General features: G+C 41.1%; 1 protein-coding gene across 1 annotated transcript in view; it reads right to left on the reverse strand.

Moving 5' to 3' along the window:
* FKBP8 (FKBP prolyl isomerase 8) overlaps window positions 1-23,224 on the reverse strand; it is a 283,682-nt gene that overhangs the window by 127,329 nt on the left and 133,129 nt on the right. The window lies entirely within an intron of this gene.

A 23,224-nucleotide genomic window follows, 5' to 3' on the forward strand; every position in this document is an offset into this window, starting at 1 on the left:
CCCACATGCATACTCATGACCCCCAAATTGCAGAAATAATTTCTAAGAAAAGACTGGAATTGGATACTCATCATATAAGGCAGGGAAAGCTCTCAGATGATCCAAGGCTAGATTCTCTCTCTCTCGAGCAACTCCTATTCCACTATGTTTGCTAGGAAATTAAATCAATCCATTAAACAACCCCATATATATTTCTGAGCACAATACACAGATCTATATTGTGTTCACCTTATATGTATGAAGCATTGTTTTATATACTGTTGGAATATTTATACGTTGAATTTGAGACACTGTATGTATGAGCGCCACTTCATCCCTTTATTTTCATTTATTTAAAATTGTGTACATTAGAAACCATGCGCCTTCACACCCCCCTTTTTTTTATTCACTACTTATCTGCTGTCTATCAGCATTGTTTTGAACAGCAGCCGGTTCAATCTACCTTTTGCCCATATTTAAAAATGGATATATTTAACCTGTTGAGAGAGAGACATTTCAACAGTAATGATATATTCCAAAAGCGAAGCATAGATGAACTTAATATGGCCCAACATTTTAATAAACTCAAATACAACAGTTTACAAATGGCAAGAAATCACCAACCCCGTTTCCAGAGATTCATCTCCAGATAGAGATACACTACCAGCAGTTATCAGGAATTATATAACACAGGATTATAGAGTGGCACCACCTACCAACAACACGAGAAGAGAAGAGAAGAGATGACCCCCCCACAATCAAGAAAGAGAAAGAGGATCTACATCCAATGCCTATATGGTACCCATTAACAATAGGTTTTCACCACTCAGAGACCGAGAAGAGAAAGGATCTTATCCTTTCCCCAGCAATATTGAAAATTCGTGACCAAGAAGAAATTATGAATACGATACCTTCAGGAATGACTATTCTACCCCATACAGACCCTATCAACAGCCCTTCTATAGACCATATAGGGGGAGGGGAAGAGGAAACAACAGAGGGAGAGGAAATCGTAAACAGTCAGGACACCCCCAAGGAGTAAGACATTTTTCCAACTATTACCAACCAATAGAGCGAGATACCTATCCTCCCTACCCAGACGAGTATAGAAATTCGCAATATGGTCGCTTCCCAGACGAACCAAGACCCGGCCCTTCTGGACAACCCCAACACCAGGGGGAAGAAAGGGCATGGAAAGAAAATTATTGGAGCAACCCCCAAGGACAGAGAAGAGACAACCCAAAAAACAAGGATGCAGAGGAGGGAGAGAAAAGAAAAAGGAAAAGGGACAACTAGAGAAGGGGATCTTTAATTTGGCAGGGATAGACCTTACCATCCCAGAACTTAAAGTCCTACAAGAGGGACTTAAGTTTGGCCCAGCTAAACCACTTGACCAGTTCGAAACATTTATCGATATAGAAAAATTTACTAGGAAACTAAACATTAAAAAATTATTTGCGGAACAAAATAAAAAGGGAATTATAGAAGAACCCCCGGAATTTCAGCATACCCTACTGAAAAGCAAATCAATTTTTAATCCGAAATCCAATACCTACCATATATACAAGTTTTTAAGAAAATGGTACAGAAGGATGTTCAACTATTGAAATCTAAACCAAACAGAAACCCAAAACAAATTTGGGAAGGCATCAAGAGTTTAGAAAAAAGAAAGGATATTGTCATTAGATCAGCAGGTAAGGGTGGTGGACTAGTCATCCTCAAAAAAGAACTAAACAGTATTGTAAAAGACCAAGAAACATACAAAAAATTGCCAGGCAACCCCACGAACAAATTAAAAGCCAAAATGATCAGATGGATCAAAAAAGGTACAACAAAAGGGTTGTTAAACAAAAAAAAGCAAATATCTCAACATTAAAGCTCCCCGAACACCAGTGATCTTTCAAATCCCCAAGATACACAAGAATATAGAGAAACCACTGGGGAGACCCATCATCAGCGGTATAAATTCATTATACGCAAGAATTGGTGAATACCTAGATGTCTTTTTGCAGCCATTAGTAGCAAGAGGGAGATCTTTTTTAAAAGACACTAAAGATACCATTAAATCACTGGAGAATCTTGAGGTCAATGAATCCACTCTGTTAGCCACAATAGAGGATACACATAGATTCAAGAAATACATTGGTGTCATTTGCTAATGTAGTTTCATTCTACATGCTATAACATAAAAAAACACTAGATGGTGCCACATGCCATTAACTAATTAGATGTCCCGTTCTAAAGTATCTAGATTATTATCTATGTATTATGAAAATATTTTATATTCTATATATTTTTTGTGCATATTGATTAATGGTTCGTATTGAATTTGTTTTATGAATGTGTGCAACAGTGCATATAGTAAAGCATTTTATTGTACTTGAAATATGAAGGTTAAATCATGTTTATAAGAAAGCTGAATTTGCTATGTGGAAGGCAGTGTTTTATACAATTAAAAGCTGCGATTTTGTTCGCCATCCCTGGGTTTTTTTATAATCCTCCGGGTATATAAACCTGAGCCATTTCCAGTCCCCAACATCGCGTCCCGGTAAAATAAGAGTTAACACTTGCTGGCATATGATTGGGTCATGAATAATCTCTGAACCAATAGGATGATAACCAGCCACATATCACTCCCACTGACTTGTACCAGCTTAGACTTCCTGATGACGCATAGTTAATGCGAAATGCATTGCGGTCTAAGCTTTGGATTCTGAACCAGCGACGTCATATCCTGCCGACGGTGAAACGCACGCCAACCTCTGTCATGCTACCAGTCACTGCAGAGCGAGCCTGTCTGTCTGCAGACATTGCGGCTTGCACAGAGCGATTTTTAGCATTCTTACCTGTGCCAGGTGGGCACCCACAAATGTAAGCACCCATTTTCACCTTGTTTTTTAATTTTAATAAAACGGTGTTACATTATATACAGCTTCCTGTCTCCTATACCTTTATTACTGAGACACATACCCAGGGATCCCCCATTGGAGCAGAAAAAGTGATGGATTAACCCCCTGATGACCCAAGGTGTAAGAAATTACTAAGTGTGCGATCCAGGAGACCCTATTAAAGGAAAGAGGAGAAGGAGTGGCCATATCCATGCATATCCATTAGGATAAATATTACTAAAGTCTGCTGGGTCTGTGTGACCCGCCTACCTCTGGTGAGCATTTAATTATTATCACATAGCTCACAAGGATCACACAGTGGAACACCTGGATACAATACCCTCTCTGAAAAATCACCAAATTGACTGATAGGTTACTTGAGTAACACTTGCAATTGATAATTGCACTAATTCATCGTGGAATTTATTCACAGCATATGTCACCTATATGCATAGGATATCACTAAGTGCGGCACTAATATATACAGATATCACTAGCGTATATCATTCCACATTCATTGGAATTCAGTCCATCACTCTAACACCTTAATTATAGAGACCAGGCATTCTTGACCTGGTACTGCACATGTATAATTTGTTTTAATATCTATATATTTTTATACTGTACTGAATTGGTTCACTTAATTTTCACTCCAGTACGTATATTTTATCAATCGGGCATATTCATTGGTACATGGTATACCTATGCTTGGTTTAAGCACTGCACACCAAGATTTTTTCTGAGCACTATACAAAGATATATATTGTGTTCCCCCTATAGGTATGAAGCATTGTTTTATACAATGTTGGAATATTTATAAGTTGAATTTGAGACACTGTATGTATCAGCGCTCCTTCATCCCTTTATTTTCATATATACATACATATATATACATAAATTTGCAAATTTTTGGAGATCGGAATTTTGGGTTTTCATGAGCTGTATGCCAAAATCATCAATATTAAAACAATAAAAGGCTTGCACTACTTCAGTTGTGTGTAATGAATCTAAAATATATGAAAGTCTAATGTTTATTTATCAGTACATTACAGAAAATAATGAACTTTATCACAATATGCACATTTTTTGAGAGGGACCTGTATATATATATATATATATATATATATATATATATATATATATATAAAAAACTTGAAACTGCTCAAAACTCAAATCAAATTGTAACAAACCCAAAAGATATACTTTCCATTTACCAAAAAATGTATTCTAAACTCCTTTCAAAACCTTAACCACTTAAGCCCCGGAAGATTTTACCCCCTTCCTGACCAAGGGGTTTTTTGCGATTTTTTACTGCCTGACTTTAACGGACAATTGCGCGGTCGTGCGACGCTGTACCTAAACGAATTTCATGTCCTTTTTTTCCCACAAACAGAGCTTTCGTTTGGTGGTATTTGATCACCTGTGCGATTTTTTGATCATGCGCTATAAACAAAAAAAGAGCGTAATTTTTGCAAAAATAACAATATTTTTCACTTTTTTTTTATATGAAATCCCCCCCCCCCCCAAAAAATGTAAATGTTTTTAACATTTTGGGCCAAATTGTTTTATGTTACATATGTTTGGTAAAAAAAAAAAAATCGCAAAAAGCATATTTTGATTGGTTTGCGCAAAAGTTATCGCGCTTACTAACAAAGGGAAAGATTTTTGTCATTTTTGGTGGGTTTTTTTTTTTTTAACGAGAAATGGCGGCGATCTGCGAATTTTTTGCGGTACTGGGACATTGCGGCGGACAGATCGGACCCTTGACTGACATTTTTGACACTTTTGGGGGTACCAGTGACATTACTGCAATAATCAGTGCTATACATATGCACTGTTACTGTAAAAATGACACTGGCAGGGAAGGGGTTAACTGTATTGGACAGGGAGGGGTTAAGTGTGTCCTAGGGGCGTGATTCTAACTGTAGTGGGACAGGTCTACTAGTGTAAAAACAGAGATCAACGGTTCTACATAGTAGAACCGTCTGATCTCCATTTTTACACAGGGGAGAATGACAGGCGGCTTGTTTACATAAGCCGCTCTGCCTTTCTCCCGCTGTACCGGCGATCGTAGTGTGACTGGCGGACATCGGGTCCGCCGGTCACACGCCCGCACTCCTCCCTGAACGAGCCTCAGCGGGGGCGCGCTCGCCCGCTATTGGCTCAAATCCCAGTGACAGGCGAGTGACGTAGATCTACGTCACTCTGCCTGGCCGGGGCTGACTGCCGCAGTAAATATACTGTGCACAGTCGGCAACCGGTTAAACATCAAACTCCCCCTTAGACCCATCATGGTTGGATAATCTTCCAATTCCAACTTTATCCCCCACTCAAATAGAGAAACTAAACACCCCCTGTACAGAAGATGAAATCTCTCAGATTATCAAATCTCTAAAAAAAGGCTCCGCACCAGGTCCTGACGGATTAATCTCCTTTTATTATAAACAATTTGCCCCCTTATTGACCCCTAAATTAAGATCTCTATTCAATGACCTTCTTAAAGGTAGAACTTTCCCAGAAGAAATGCTTCTAGCCAATATGACCTTAATTCCAAAACCAGATAAAGATCATAACTCACCCCAAAATTATAGGCAGATTTCAATAATAAACAGCAATCTAAAAATTTTCAGTAGATTACTTGCCAATAGATTCTCAACGGTGATTTCCTCACTAATTTCTCCTTTACAAGCTGGCTTTATTCCAGGTCGACAAATCACAGATAACATCCGCCTGGCGACTAATATAATTCAAGACGCCAATTCTAACTCTCAATCTCTTCTTCTTTTAAAATTAAAAATAAATAAGGTATTTGATAGCGTATTGTGGGATTATTTAAATATTATTTTACCAAAATATGGATTACAAGGCAATTTTCTTCATGCATTCCAAGCACTATACAATAATCCTCACATGAGAATCCAACTACCAGGTTCCAATTCAGACTTCTTCCAAGCAGAGGTACTAGGCAAGGCTGTCCTTATTCCCCCCTCCTCTTCGCACTAGCTATAGAACCCCTAGCTATTGCCATTTTTTAACTCATTCAGATATTAAAGGATATCCCTCTTCCAACCACACATACAAACTAAGTATGTACGCCGATGATCTGCTTCTTTTTATCACTCACCCAATCACCTCCCTTCCAAATTTTTTAAAACACTACAAGAATTCTCATGCGTATCTGGTCTATCGGTTAACCACTTAAGCCCCGGAGGATTTTCCTGCTAAAAGACCAGGGGGTATTTTGCGATTCGGCACTGCGTGACTTTAACGGACAATTGCGCGGTCGTGCGACGCTGTACCTAAACGAATTTGACGTCCTTTTTTTCCCACAAACAGAGCTTTCTTTTAGTGGTATTTGATCACCTGTGCGATTTTTTGATCACACGCTATAAACAAAAAAAGAGCGACAATTTTGCAAAAATAGCAATATTTTTCACATTTTTTTATATATTTTATATAAATGGATTTTTGTAAGATCTTACCGTAAAATCCTTTTCTCTTAAGCTCATTGACAGACGTAGTCTTCTTGATTCTCAAGAGCTGGGTTATGTTGTCTCCGCAGGAGTAGGACTAGGCAGAAAGACAAAACGTTCTGGCTCCACCTTAGGGGCAGTCCCTGAGGGTATATCCTCCCTCTCTCTGCTACAGGGAATCAGTTCTGTTCTAAAGCAGTAACAGAGAATTTAACCCAACCCAACTCAATGATAGAGGGGCGGGTACTACGTCTGTCAATGAGCTTAAGAGAAAAGGATTTTACGGTAAGATCTTACAAAAATCCATTTTTCTCTATCGCTCATTGACAGACGTAGTCTTCTTGATTCTCAAGAGCTGGGACATCCAGAAGCAGTGCCACAAATGAGGGGTGGGATTGACAAAATCAAATCCAATCTAGAAGGCCCAACCGGTGCCAAACTAGAAGTTTTAAAGGCTCATTATAAACAAAGAATGAGACTAAAAGAAAAATTTCCAACGGAAAAAACCCTCGAGGTAGACCACTGGTCTCCTCAAATTGCGGCCTGCAAAACCTTGCGGCCAAACGAGGCATCAGACGATGCCATTACATCAACTTTATAATGTTTTGTAAAGGTATGCACCGACGACCAGAACTGATTCCCTGTAGCAGAGAGAGGGAGGATATACCCTCAGGGACTGCCCCTAAGGTGGAGCCAGAACGTTTTGTCTTTCTGCCTAGTCCTACTCCTGCGGAGACAACATAACCCAGCTCTTGAGAATCAAGAAGACTACGTCTGTCAATGAGCGATAGAGAATTTTTTTTTTTTTTATACATATTTATATATTTTATATTCACCAAAAAAAAAATGTAAAAATCAAAATTTTTTAACATTTTCGGCCAATTTGTTTTATCCTACCTATGTTTGGTAAAAAAAAAAAAAAAAAAAAAAAAAAAAAAAAAAAAAATCGCAAAAAGCGTATTTTGATTGGTTTGCGCAAAAGTTATCGCGTTTACTAACAAAGGGAAAGATTTTTGTCATTTTTGTTGTTTTTTTTTTTAACGCGTAATGGCGGCGATCTGCGATTTTTTTTGCAGTACTGCGACATTGCGGCGGACAGATCGGACCCTTGACTGACATTTTTGACACTTTTGGGGTTACCAGTGACATTTCTACAGTAATCAGTGCTATACATATGCACTGTTACTGTAAAAATACACTGGTAGTGAAGGGGTTAACTTTATTTGGGAGGGAGGGGCTGTGTGTGTCCCTAGGGGCGTGCTTTCTACTGTGATTGGCTGTGGCTTGAGCTGTAAGGACACTGATCAATGGATCTACATAGTAGATCCGTGTGATCAGTGTCTTTACACCGAGAAGAATGACAGGCAGCTTGTTTACACAAGCTGCCTGACATTCTCCCTCTCCCCCGACGATCGCCGAGTGACCGGCGGACATCGGGCCCGCTGGTCACGCGCGGGGGGTCCGTGACCGCGCCTCCGCGGGCGCGCGCTCGCTCCCCAGACCCTCCCAGGCTAGTGACGTTAATTAACGTCACTCTGCCTGGCAGGGGCTGACCGCCGCAGTAAATCTACTTCCGGCGGTCGGCAAGCGGTTAATATTTCAGAATCTTTTGGAATGCCGATAAATATACCCTCCTTGCATTTCAACACTTTGAAAGAGTCCTTCACCTTCACTTGATCCATGAGCTCCATCTCATACTTGGGGATCTATCTTACACCTGACATTAAACTCCTATTTTCCAAAAACTATACTCCATTATTGTTAAAATGAAGAAGAATCCTTAAGTTATGGAAATCTTATATTTCATTTTTCAGGCAGGATAACAGCAATTAAAATGACAACTCTCACAAAATTATACTTATTCAGAGCTATCCCCATTACAATCAATACAATCGTCATAAGAAATTTTCAAAAAGGAAATTAATAAGTTCATCTGGGCTGGTGCTCATCCACGTTTCTCATCAATGGTGTTCTACACTTCACAACGCAAAGGAGGCCTGGGCCTTCCAGATTTTGGGCTGTATTACTTAGTATCACACCTGTCACAAATAGCACAATGGCATATAGCAAATTCCAAAATCCCATGGGTCCAATTTGAAAATAAATCCATTTCTCCATATTCCCTCTCAGGTATCTTATGGTCTAAAAACATCCCAATATTATATTTTCTCTTTATCAATTTGTTGCTCAATCCCCATCTTTCTACAATATAAATCTTTAGACAATATAAAATAAATATAAATTAATTCCGGAAACACCACCGAATGCCACATACTTGGGTGACCCAGAATTTCTTCCAGGCTTACATATGAAAGATATCTTTACAACTTGGATTTCCAGGAATCTAACTTCATTTTATAACTTTATAGAAAACTCACATTTACCTAATTTTCATACCTACAAGCAAGATATATCCCTTGCAATGAATTCTGTAGATTCCTTCAAATCAGACACTTTTACACCACTCACTACCAAACCTCAAACATAACACCCCCCCCCCCCCCACCCCACCTTTTATGAAAAAATATGTTGACAAAACCCAAGAGGGAAAGGTTTGATCTCAGAGATATATAATAACCTAGCAAATACTGACTCATTAGAAAAACTGCCATACATGCTCAAATGAGAAGGAGAAATGAGAGGAATAGCTCCCTCTCACCAGAAGACTGGGATGATACCATTAACCTTAGAAAATGCACTAGATCTCTTAAAATATGCGAAACCGCTACAAAACTCATTACAAGATAGTACCTAACTCCCACCAAGTTACATATCATTTTTCCCTACATTCCTTCGCATTGCTTTAGAGGATGCGATTCTCCAGGTTCCTTCACACACATCTTCTGGGAATGTGGAAAGTTATCCAATATTTGGCATCAATTAGAAAAATTTGCTTCCACTATTTCCAATACTCCTATTACTCTTAATTTATCCAATTGTTTTCTATTCTCTTCCATTACAAACCTATCCATCCCTCATATGAGGCTAGTGCATACAATAAGTGTTGCTATACACTGGTTGATAGCAATACACTGGAAATCCATTGTTTCCCTCTTCTCAACTCAAAACAAGAATTAATGCAATCAGCCTCATGGAAAAAATCTTTCACACTCTTTACAATTCTACCCACTTCTATGACAAAAAATGGGACCCCTGGTTTAAACATACGGAAATTCTATTCCAACCAATTTAATTCAGATAATAATTTTGATAAGATTTTGATCCCTTGCCTTAAATAACTTTGCTGAGTGAAGATGCCGTTAGAATGATATAATATACCTTGACACTAACCACTAAATATTTCCTCTATTTTTACCTGACTGACAACTACAGTGATTCTGTTATTAGACTATATATTGTACTACCATGCTTGTTGATATACAATGTTCTTTTGTACCACCATTTAAACCCAAATAAAAAATTAATAAATAAATAAAATAAATAAATGAGCAATTTACACCCTTAGAAAGCCTGAAGATGGTGATTGATTTTCGGGGTCCTGTACACGGCTAGGCTCCCAAAAAGTCTCACATGCGGTATCCCTGTCCTCTCGGAGAAGCAGCAAAATGTATTTTGTGGTGTAATTTCACATATACCCATGGCATGTGTGAGCAATATATAATTTAGTGACAACTTTGTGTAAGAAAAAAAAGAAAATGTAATTTTCCCGAAATTTGTGGTAAAATATAAACTATTCCATGGACTCAACATGCCTCTCAGCAAATAGCTTGGGGTGTCTACATTCCAAAAAAGGGTCATTTGGGGGGTGTTTGAACTGTCCTGGCATTTTATGCCCAATATTTAGACGCTTATGCCGAACATCGCCCACTCTTCTAACCACTTGAAGACCAAGCCTTTTCTCACACTTTTTGTTTACATGAAAAAATTATTATTTTTTTTTTTTACTAGAAAATTTCTTTGAACCCAGAGGACCTACAGAATAAAATGGTGGGTGTTGCAACTTTTTTTGTCACTCTGTATTTGCGCAGAGATTTTCAAAACGCAATTTTTTGGGAAAAAAACTATTTTAAAATTTAATGCACAAATAAACTATATATTTCCCAATTGTCTGGTAAAGTACATAGATACCAAACATGACATGCTTTAAAACTGTGCACGCCCATGCCAAACTACGTACATTTTTAAAAGCCTTTACAGGTTACCAATTTAGATTTAGAGGTCTACCGCTAGAATTACTGCCCTTAATCTGACTTACACATTGATACCGCACATGCATGTTGCAATTGCTGTTTACATATGACACAAGACCGATACTTGCGTTCGCCTTTGCATGCAAACATGGGGGGACACGGGTGCTTTATTTTTTTATTATTTTGCTTTTTATTTTTTTTATATCATTTTTTTTGTTATCACAGGGAATGTAAACATCCCCTATGATAGCAATACGTAATGACAGGGGTTTATTAGACTCTAGATCCCCTCCTCTGCCCTTAAAGCATCTGACCACACCAAGATTGGTGTGATAACATGCTTTCCCAATGTTTAAATTTGGTGAAATTAAACAGATTCCTATATTCACAATGATCAATGTGGATGAAGAAATCTCTGCCAGAAAGTGTGTGGTATGCCCACCATTAGACCTCTCAGCATCCACCCACTTCTAGTAATGGGCATACATGCAATGTTTTTTTTTTTTTTTTTCTCGTTCAGCCCAAAAAAAAACATAACAGATTCCTCCATTCACATGGATCTATGTGGATGAAAAAATCTCTGCAAAGGTGTAAAAAAAAAAATATATGGTGAAGCATAGGGGAGATCCACCTTCTGTGTTCACCCCATACCCTATGCACCGCCATATATGCTTTTTTTTTTTTTTTTTAACTGCGATGGTGAAATCACCTCCTACAGCGCTGCAATCATTGATTTACATATATGCTGAGAGCATACGCTGTTGCTGTCAGGATAAACAAATCAGTGCACCTGCAAAGCAAACAAATGTTAACAATAAAACACAGTAACAATACATTACAATATCATAGTATACGCTAAAACATTACTGTATAGCAGAAGAATATAAAGTACAGTAAAACAGTAAGAACAGAAAATTAACTCAAAACCACTATTTTTAGCTTTATTTTATTTATTTTTTTTACACTATTTTTTTTTTTTTTTAACTGTAAAAAAAAAATAAAAAAATAAATCTTTAAAAGGTTCCAGGCTAGGGTCTCTCAAAATGCAAAAGCCATGTAACTTCTTTCGAGACCCTGTGTGAAAGTGTGCCCTAGACCATGCCCTATACGAATACTCCACTATTGTGTGTGGTAGCGACGGAAACCATCCCCGATACAGAGACCAGATTGGCCAAGACAAAGAAAGTAGGTGTCATGCCTAGATCTGCGTTTTATACAGACACATCTTCTTTGGGGTACTCTTTAGGTAGAGGTACCAGGGAGGACATCTGGAAAATGCCTCTCATACAGCCGGCTCACTGCATCTGGATTGTGAATTTGGGCCACAGCACCTTCTGGATACAGAAGGGCTGTGATGATCTCTTCCTGGAATTTTAGGAAGAATCCACTTCTTCCTAATGCTTTGTATAGCACATAAGTGTTCAGCAGAGCCAATTGGAATAAGTATACAGACATTTTCTTGTACCAGCGTCTGGCCTTACGGGCAGGTACAGTGCCATTAACTGGTCGTTGAAGTCCACCCCTCCCATGTTATGGGGTTGTATTTGTGACATTGTGGAGAAGCTTCTCAACAAAACAAGTCACCGTTTTAATTTGGACAGTCGTATCTGCGTGAATATAAGACAGAATGAAAACATTCCGTGTGTCCCTCCATTTCACTGCAAGCAATTTATTGCACTTCAAGCAGGCTCTCTCCCCCCTTCTAAGGCAATCTACAAGCCGCTGGGGGAAGCCCCGGCAATTAGGTTGCTCGGTGCCACGTGCCAATTTCGGAATCAAAAAGGTGACTGAAAGAAGCACGCTTGTGTAATAATTATCCATGTATAAATGGTACCCCTTTCCGAATAAGGGTGACCCCAAGTCCCAAACAATCTTGCTGCTGCTCCCAATGTAGTTTAGGCAGTCGAGGGGGCTCCACATTGCCATCTTTTCCCTTATAAATCCAGAAACTACATGTATAGCATGTTGCCCTGTCACAGAGCTTCTACATCTTGACCCCATATTTGGCACACTGGCTGGGGAGAAACTGTTTGAAAACAAGACGGCCAGAAAATGTATTCAGGGACTCAACGCAGACAGCTTGTTGGGGAGTATACAAGGCTGCAAATTTATGGTTGAAGTGATTTATGAGGGGCCGAATTTTGTGGAGCCGGTCATATCAAGGGTCAACCCGAGGACGACAGAGTTGATTGTCATTAAAATGCATAAACCACAAGATTTGCTTGTACCTAGTCCTGGCCATGGCAGCAGAAAACACGGGCATACGATGAACTGGTTAAGAGGACAAATAAGACTGCACTCACTCTTAAGTAATGCCCATGAGGGATAGGCCTAGAAAGGGTCAAAATTCAGGAACAATGATACATTTCCATGCAAATTCTCTGGCAAGCGTCAAATTTGGATTTGCGGCGATAAATTGATCGGCATATAAATTGCTTTGGTCCACAATAGATCTGTATAGATCTTTCATGAAAAACAGCTCATAGAAACAAAGGGGAGTAAAATCATCTGTTTCCACGTGAATTCCGGGTTGGCCAGGGAATGGGGGAAGTACGGGTGCTGCAGAATTGATGGGCTCCCAATCAGGATTTGCAAGCGCATCAGGAAGGACACTATGAGCTATATGGGCCTGACTTTGAATTCTTGGTTGCTGCGGGACACTACTTGTGCTAGCCACCGCACCAGCTTGGACTGCACTTATGGGACTCACCACGTCACCAAGTGTTACTGCAGTGCTGGTTTGTCTACAACCAGGATGTACTAGGCCGCTGGTCCTTGCCTATTCACCAGAAGGTTGACTGGCACTAGTACTGACACTCTGCTGCATACAAGAACCATGCAATTGTTGCACCTCAACAGAAGAACGGGGTCGGGTACCCCTGACCTTAGCAGGGACCACTACTCTATCGTCAGAGCTACTGTATCTGTCAGGGTGTGGCTGCTCTCTACAGGTTAGAATACTGAGCCTAATTCTGACAGTGAGGATTCCCCATCACTTTGATCTGTCATGCTCATCATTGTGTGGGCCTCTGGAGTGCATTGGTTTGGACATTTTGGCCAATAAATGTACAGGTACCTAGTGTGACTCACAGGTAAAAAAGCACCTGGTTGTCGAGGACTGTTCGAACCGCTACCAAAAAATGTAACTTAGCACAAACAGAGATCAGGCCAGATTTTGCTAACGCTGCGGTTTTGTGTGCTGTGTATCGGAAGTGACAGTAATCTGCTGATACTGCACTTTTTTGAGACTGGACGGAGGTGCTAAAACACAAGTGCTGGCAGGCGTTGGGGCTGATCCTGCTAAGATATTGATCTGTTCAGACACTATACTCGTAATGGAGGTGTTTAGTGTGTGTGTGTCACTTACAATCAAAGGGTTAAAATGTATTACTAAATATGTGGCGGGCAATGACGCTATCATAAATTGACGCTAACTAACCTTAACGCTAACTGACATCACCTGTGACACTAATAGTGATCAGAAAAAAGGTCTGTACACTATAATATAGTGACACTGACAGGGCAGTGAAGGGGTTAACTAGGGGTGATCAGGGGGTAAATCTTTATAAAGGGAATATATGGCGGGTAACCTAAACCTATCTGGGACAGACACCAACTTCCACTCAGACTAACTGGCGTCACTAGTGACACTAATACAGTGATCAGTAAATTATCTGCATTCTGTATATAGTGACACTGACAGGGAGTGAAAGGGTTAACTGGGAGGTGATCGGGGGGATAAATGTGTGTCTAAGTGTACTGGTGTTAGTGTTGTGCTTGTGTACTCACTGTCTGATGCTTTCTCCTCTCACGCTGGAACCGAAAAGGGCTCCAGAAGAGGCAATTACATTACACGGGCACAGGAGGCTCTGCCATTGGTCAGAACCGATCACTAGGTACACGCCATAAATTATTGGCCTGGACCTGATGATGGATTGGTTCTGAACTGAATCAGATCATCCCAGGGACAGCGGACGCACAGGTACGTCGATTCGGGCAGCTGAGCCACCTTGCTGCAGTGAAACTGCAGCGAGTGGTCGGCAACTGGTTAAGAAAAGCATCAGAATCACAGCCAGAACTAAACTCTCAAACAAGAGTTTAGTAATGGCAGACTCTTATCTCTCATGGCAGCATTCCTTTAACAACCTAATATTTTAAAGATGCCTAAATTTGGCAAAAGTTTTAACCACTTTCCACTAAGCGTACGCATACAGTGGGGAAAATAATTATTTGATCCTCTGTAGATTTTGTAAGTTTGCCCATTTATAAAGAGATGGAGGGTCTATAATTTTTATCATGGCTGTATTTTTAAAGAAAGACCTAAAATCAACCAAAAATCCAGAAAAAATATATGATACAAATGTTATAAATGGAGTTGCATTTCAGTGAGTAAAATAATTATTTGATCCCCAAGCAAAACATGACTTAGTACTAGGTGGAGAATCCCTTGTTGGCAAGCACAGAGATAAGACGTTTCTTGTAGTTGGTTACCAAGTTTGCACACATCTCAGGCGGGATTTTGGTCCACTCTTTACAGATCGTCTCTAAATCCTTAAAGATTCTTGGTTGTCCCTTGCCAACTTGAAGTTTCAGCTCCCTCCATAAATTTTCAAAAGGATTAAGGTCTGGTGACTGGCTAGGCCACTCCATGACCTTAATGTGCTTCTTCTTGAGCCACTCTTTGATGCCTTGGGATATTTTCATGCTAGAAGGCCCATTCACGACCCATTTTCAGTGTTCTGGCAAGAAGAAGGTTCTCATCCAAGATTTTAAAATACATAGCCCCAAATTGACCCCTCAATGCAGCAAAGTCTGCCTGTACCTTAAGCACAGAAACAGCCCCAAAGCATGTTTCCACCTCCATGCTTGACTGTAGGGATGATGTTCTTAGGGTCATAGCCAGCATTTTCCTTCCTCCAAACACGGCGAGTCGAGTTAATGCCAAAGAGCTCAATTTTGGTGTCTTCTGACCACAGCACTTTCTCCCAATCCTTCTCTGAAGTAATTAGATGTTCACTGGCAAACTTTAGACAGGCCTGTACACATGCCTTCTTGAAGGGAGGGGGGGACCTTGTGGACGCTGCAGAATTGCAATCCATGGCATCGTATTGTGTTGCCAAAAGTTTGTTTGGTGACTATGGTCCCAACTGCCTTGAGATCATTCACAAGCTCCTCTGGTGTAGTTCTGGGCTGATCTCTCACTTTTCTCGTGATCATTATTACCCCATGAGTTGAAATCTTGCATGGAGCTTCAGACCGAGGAATACAGAAAAAGATACATCATTGTGCCTTTATCTCCTTTCAAGAGGAAAAATAAACAAATAATAAAAAAAAAAGATAGAACAGCTAAATCAGGGATTGATCTAGGTCAATGTCAGGGTTAGAGTTAGGGTCAAAGGTCATGGTCAGTATTTTAGGCAGGATTAAAAAAAAAATGTTTTTTTTACTTTAGTATCAGTTCGAGTCAGTGGGTTCTAACTATTTTTGCACTATTTTTCTAGGCCCCACTACGGGTACAAACAACAAATAACATACACATATGTGGTACTGCTACATCGTCAAGAGCAGGAGAATTTTTTGGGGTTATTTAGTTCTGGTAGGTCATGGTAATAAGAAATGAACAGTTAAATTTTTTTAAATTATATGTTCTACCATTTTGAGCCCGCTTTCCTTTGATAAAAAATTTTAAAAAAAGAGAGATCTATTTACCATCAAATGAAAGATAAATTTGTTTTGAAAAAACAAGGTATAAGTCACCTGGATACACTAATTATGATCTGATATGTACAGTTCTACTGCATATGTGAAAGTTGCAAAAACCTGCCATTACAGAAAAAGGAAAAAAAAAAAGGATTGCCACTACTGATCACTTCTGCAAGCACTGGCTGCTTGGCAACAATGATAATGCTTTCGATGCGCTACTAGCTGATTCTCTGACAGTAGAAGTAATATGATTTTGGAGAATACAGGAAAATCTGTTACCCGAGTACAGTACAGGAGACCGGTTTATTTAAATCATTATGAGTGGGTTATATGCATTTATCCTAATGTGACAGGACACTGACATAAAAGAAAGGCTGCAGGGACAAATCCCCCCCCCCTCCCCCCATATAACCTCTCCCACTCCAGGCTAGCCTCATTTTTGTAGTAAGCAATAGGGAGATCATAAAAACAGAGGGCTGCACTATCAGTTTGTGTATGTTCATGAGGACAAGCTTCAATAAAAGTATTTGTTAAAAAAAAACAGAGGGCAAGTTTCTGTGTACTGTATTCCATGAAACAGTGTTTACTGACAAGTCAAAAATCCTATTTTCCTGATCGTACAGCACAAAACATGGACTTCTTTAAGTCTTTATGACTAGGATGTCTAGAAGCAGTCCAAATTAGTGGTGGGAAAACCAGCATAAAAAAAAACGCAACAGACCCCAACAGGTCAAGAAGTCTTTGACAGACTTGGGACAGCCAAAACTAGCTTCAGAGAAAGCTTGAACCTGGAACTACTTAAAGAGAAGCTTTAGGCCTCAAAATGACACTATGAAAAAGGCAATGGCAAACTTCACAAGAAATCTATTTCCTAACCTTTAAAAGTGTAGAGATGACTGAATCCATTGGGCCGTCCCTCAAAACTGTAGCTTTATCAGCTATAGCTTAAAGAAAATGAACAAGGAGCAGAATGGAAACAGGCCCTTGGATGAGTAGTCCCACACAATCCAGAAGAGTCCACAGGTGCAATAATAAAGTACAGTATCTCACAAAAGTGAGTACACCTCTCACATTTTTGTAAATTTTTTATTATATCTTTTCATGTGAGAACACTTTGCTACAATGTAAAGTAGTGAGTGTACAGCTTGTATAACAGTGTAAATTTGGTGTCCCCTCAAAATAACAACACATAGCCAATGTCTAAACCACTGGCAACAAAAGTGAGTACATCCCTAAGTGGAAATGTCCAAACTGGGCCCAAAGTGTCAATATTGTGTGGCCACCATTATTTTGCAGCACTGCCTTAACCTTTTTGGGCATGGAGTTCACCAGAGCTTCAAAGGTTCCCACTGGAGTCCTCTTTCACTTCTCCATGATGACATCACAGAGCTGGTGGATGTTAAGAGACCTTGCGCTTATCCACTTTCCATTTGAGGATGCCCCACAGATGCTCAATAGGGTTTAGGTCTGAAGACATGCTTGGCCAGTCCATCACCTTTACCCTCAGCTTCTTTAGCAAGGCAGTGGTTATCTTGGAGGTGCGTTTGGGGTACTTATGTTGGAATACTGCCCTGCAGCCTAGTCTCTGAAGGGAGGGGATCATGCTCTGCTTCAGATTGTCACAGTACATGTTGGCATTAATGGTTCCCTCAATTAACTGTAGCTCCCCAGTGCCGGCAGCACTCATGCAGCCCCAGAATAGGACACTCCCTCCACCATGCTTGACTGTAGGCAAGACACACTTGTCTTTGTAATCCTCACCTGGTTGACACCATCTGAACCAAATAAGTTTATCTTGGTCTCACCTGACAACAGGACATGGTTCCACTAATCCATGTCCTTAGTCTGCTTGTCTTCAGCAAACTGTTTGCTTTCTTGTGCATCATCTTTAGAAGAGGCTTCCTTCTGGGACGATAACCATGCAGACCAATTTGATGTAGTTTGCGGCGTAAGGTTTGAGCACTGACAGGCTGACCCCCCCAGCCCTTCAACCTCTGCAGCAATGCTGGCAGCACATATACGGTCTATTTCTAGGGATGCACCTATCCGACTTTTTTGGACCCGATACAGATATCTGGCGTTGTTAAATCGCCGATACCGATACCGGAACCGATCCGGAGCTACACACAAAGCAAGCGGCTGCAGTACAGAGCAAAGCCGCTGCTTCATGTGTGTGGCTCCTCCATTCACAGGCGGAGTGCATCTGATATCACTCTGCCTGTGAGCCGGACCTATACAGGAAGTAGCGGCTCCCATCCCATACTACTACTGCACCTAGTAAGGGATGGGTGAGCCGTTACTCGCAAAAACCGGATCGGCCAGTGGATCGGTCAATGTTACCAATCCCCCGATTAGGGCTGAACGATAGTCATATCGCCAAAGCCACGATATTCAGGCATTAGGCAGGGCGGGGAGAAGTCGGGACTCGGCGGGAGGAGGAGGACTCACAGTGATTGCATCTGTCCCACACTTCCCTCCCAGCTCTGCCTCTAGTATCCAGCCGACCATTACTCCGCCCTGCTCCACCCATTGTCTCTCCTGGCTGCATCGGGGGCGGGATCAGGCTGTAATGTTTTTCAATGGAGAGACAATGGGCGGAGTAATGGTCGGCTGTTGACTAAGAGGGAGAGCTGGGAGGGCTGGAGTACGGGGCGGATTGCATGGCGGCGGAGAGGCGAGGATACAGTGTTTGCAGCAGGAGAGGGGGGAAGAGACGTCTGGAGCAAGGCGGAGGAGCACCGCGGGACAAAGGCTGCTACCGACAGCCCGCTTCCTCTACACTCTGGCTCCGACACAAGGCTCGGGCGGGAGAAGTTCTACGAGTGTGGTGGATCCCCTAGCAGAAAGCTGAGCTCTGCTAACTGATCCCTCCTCCGGAGACTGTCTGGGAGAAATATCGCGATATACATCGTTAAAAACGAAATATCGCAATATACTTTTTTTCCCCAATATCGTGCAGCCCTACCCCCGATCCATCTAAAATGGCCATATCGGCGCCGATATCCGATCCGAATATCGGATCGGTGCATCTCTATTTCCCAAAGACAACCTCTGGATATGATGCTGAGCACATGCACCCGACTTCTTTGGTCGACCATGGCGAGGCCTGTTCTGAGTGGATTCTGTCCTGTTAAACCACTGTATGGTCTTGGCCACCGTGCTGCAGTTCAGTTTCAGGACCTGGCAATCTTCGTATAGCCTAGGCCATCTTTATGTAGAGCAACAATTCTTTTTTTCAGATCCTCAGAGAGTTCTTTGCCATGAGGTGCCATGTTGAACTTCCAGTGACCAGTATGAGAGAGTGAGAGCGATAATACCAAATTTAACACACCTGTTCTCCATTCACACCTGAGACCTTGTTAACACTAATGAGTCACATGACACCGGGGAGGGAAAATGGCTAATTGGGTCCAATTTGGACATTTTCACTTAGGGGTGTACTCACTTTTGTTGCCAGGTTTAGACATCAATGGCTATGTATTGAGTTATTTTGAGGGGACAACAAATTTACACGATTATACAAGCTGTACACTAACTAGACTAACGCGTAGATTGAGTTGAAATGAGCCCATGTCTTCACCAGAGCATCTACTGCAAAGGCCTAATGGTCCCTGGGCTTGGCAATAAACTTGAAAAGAAGGTTCTCTCAGATGTGCCACACCCCTAGTTGGAGATTACTTATAGACAAAAATATATAGATTTTTGAAGCACCACAAACATTCTAATATAATCTTTATAAAAGCATATCTTTTATTTATACAAAACAAAAACAAAAGCAAAATGATAATGGAGACCCCAAAATACAATTATATCTAATACCCACTTTACCAGAGCATTTATATGCAGAAACAAAAGGGGAAAGCCACCCCCCATATTTGCAACACTTATACACTCCTATAGTGGTTGTGATAGGGATTGCCAGCTTAATGTTTTTCCCGGATTTAAATCACTCATATTATTATATAACATTTGTTGTGTGTTACCCTCCAATACCCCTGACCTTAAGGGCTGCACAACTAGACACATCAGTTCCTCATAGAGATACCATTTTTGTATCAAAAAAGAATAAAAAAAATGTTTTATCCCATGCAGAATCTTGAGTTGCAATGAGATACCATGTTTATAACAAAACTAATATCAAGTCTGTTTATCCCATGCAGCCAGAATGTTGAGTTGCAATGGTCTACAACGAAACTGGGTGTATCGCACCACCTCGAAAGAGGCCACTAGGAGACTAAAGACCCTCATATGCAAGTACAAATTAGGGGTTTCTTTTTTGCCCAAAGGGCCTTAGCATTACAACTAAGAGATAGTTTGTTCTGACAGGTTTTAGACGCAGTCTTGTCCAGTGCCAGAGTCAGACATTTTATCCTGTGAGATGGGTCCAGCGATGACCGAGACGTTGAGGATCCAGCCAATGCTCTGAAAAACCTCGAACGCCTTCTTGGAAGGAGAGAGAAGAAAAACCGCCTCTAAGTGCAGACAGTTTACAAGTTTATTAGGTGCAATAAAAAACAAGGGGCAACTCACATGGAGTGAAGTAAAACAAGCTCATCAGGAAGAGGAGTCGGGGATATCAGCGATGTGGACTGCCAGGGTCCGCTGCTGTATGAAGGAGGCCAGGCAGAAGTCCTCAGGTGGAAAGTTGAGCAGAGGGGATGAAGCTCGACCGCGGCATGGACTGCAGCGTGTGCAGAGGACGTAGCCAGAGGGGGAGGTTGCGACACGTTTCCAAGTTTGCACAATGCCAACCCTGGGCATGCCACTCCGTCTTATTGGAAGTTGGTTGATCGCTTTAGAGAGGACTGATCCTTTAACAGGAGATCTGGGTACCCTACAATGCGAGTCCCCTGAGAACAAAGCAGAGCAATGACAGGGGCAAGAGCCTTGGTGAAAAGCCAGGAGGGACTGTGCACAGACCATAGGGAAGGGTGGCAAACCGGTAATGTTTATCAGCCACAGCAAAATGCAGATAGCTTTAATGAGGCATAAAAATATGTATGTGCAGATAGGCATTCTGAATGTCTACAGGAGGTCAGAGAAACAACAGGCCTGGCTTCTCAACAAATAGGGGCAAGTTTAGAGTCTTCAGATGCAGAAGGGGCCAAACTCCTCAATTCAGTTTGTAAGACAAAGTGGTTTGAGCAAAAAACCTTGAATGTGGTTTCCCGTTGACACAAAGGAAATTACCAAATTATTCAAAAAGCTGTTGGGCAACAGAAAGTAGATCTGCCGCCATGACGGAGAAGGAGACAAATTGGAGAGCATTAAGCAAGGACAAAGTAAAACCTGAAATCCCAGTTTGTGGCTTCTAAAAACAACACTATTATTGACCCTGGCATCTGAAATGTTCTGGAACTAGAAGGTTGGAAAGGCCCCTTTTATCTACCAGCTCTTTGAACATAGGATAATTCTCCACGGAGCCATGATTTTACTTATCTTATCAAGGTAAGAAATGCCTGAATCTACCACAGGATTTGCCCACTCCAAAGGAAATTTTCCTCATCAGCATATTGTTAAGTAAAACATTTTGGGCGAGAAAAAAAACCAAACAAACATTCTCCTGGTGAGACCAGTCTCCCAATAGGATAGGCTCAACCAGCACATGAACCAAAAATGGTTTTCGATGTTGTAGGCAACTTTAGGGACCCCATACTAGAAGTCCTGGGGTGGCAGACTCCGGTTCCTCCAATGCTAAACATGGGTTCAGCCAGCACAGCACTAGTATCCTTGAATTTTAGTAACATTCTTGTAGCAGCATTATATCTAAAAACATCTGTGAGTGAGGAGTCTTCCTCACTGATGACTCCCCCTTTGGTACCATGTCTGACTCCGGGCCAACTCAAAGACCAATTCCAGATGGGATTTAGTAGGGGCAGGTCATAGCCTTTGTAGACTAAGGCCTCAACAAGGCAAGAAATCCTGCCAATTAACTCATACATTCTGACAGCAAATTCCTGCCTGACTGTACCAACTGAAAGATAAACAGCAGTCTTTTTAAACCAAAAAAGGAATTAAATGAGCACCCTGGGTTAAGGTTTACTCACAACATCAGTAGCAGAAATAAAGTAGCTTTACCACCAACCTGGCTTCACCCTCCTTGGTAGGCATGCCCCCCATAAAGGTAATTAGGGACTGGGCACTACACCAGGCATACCATGCCTGTTGACATGTAAAGCACCTTTTAGCCAACTTTATAATCTGCATTATGTGCCAAGGGAAGCACCCACAACATGATCCAGTGCAAAGCAGGCTGGCCCTGCATCTTCTACTAGGCAGGGTCAGGGTGCGATCCCACAAGGTTCTGCTGAGGAGTCCACTGATTTGGAAGCTGCATAAAAAAGTCGCAGTGGCTATGGTGCAACTTCATGATGAGGGAATCCTCTTGAAAAAAAATAATTAAGTGAGGAAAATAATGTCCATAAAAAGTATAGGTAGGTTTTTTTCCTGTGGAGAGAAGAGGTTGCTCACTTAAGAACCCTAGCAAAAATTTGAGACAAGCTGGGAGTAGAAGGGGTTAAATAAAGGAATGTCCCTTCAGCCTCTCTTTCTTTGAGTGTCCAATCACCTGAAGATAGCTGCATATAACCTAGTCGTAACAATTTAAAGAAGACTCTTCCTGTACTGTATAATCAGGAAATTTGTTTATTTTCCATCTTTTATTTGCTGCATAGCTGTTCAGTGTCAGTAAGCTCCCGTTCACACTAGCGCGGCTTATCATGCGACTTGACAGGTCCAAGTCGCATGACAAGTCGCACCCTGTTGGCAATGGAATTGTTCAAATTGGTGCAACGCCGACTTTCCTGTGCTGCACCGATTTGAAAAAAAAAAATAAATAAATAAAAGAAAAAGATTCCTGCGCTATTTTTAGTGTTTTCAGGTGAAACTTACATAGACATCTGTGCATGGAGTCGCACAGATGTCAGCAAGTCACACCTAAAGTCGCACTGACCAGCGGCTTTGAAATCATGTGATTTCAAGTGAGGTTGCATGGTTTCAAAGCTGCATTCAGTGTGAAGGAGGGCTAACT

Source organism: Pelophylax lessonae (assembly GCF_965119305.1).
Source record: "Pelophylax lessonae genome assembly, chromosome: 1".
Lineage (NCBI taxonomy): Eukaryota > Metazoa > Chordata > Amphibia > Anura > Ranidae > Pelophylax > Pelophylax lessonae.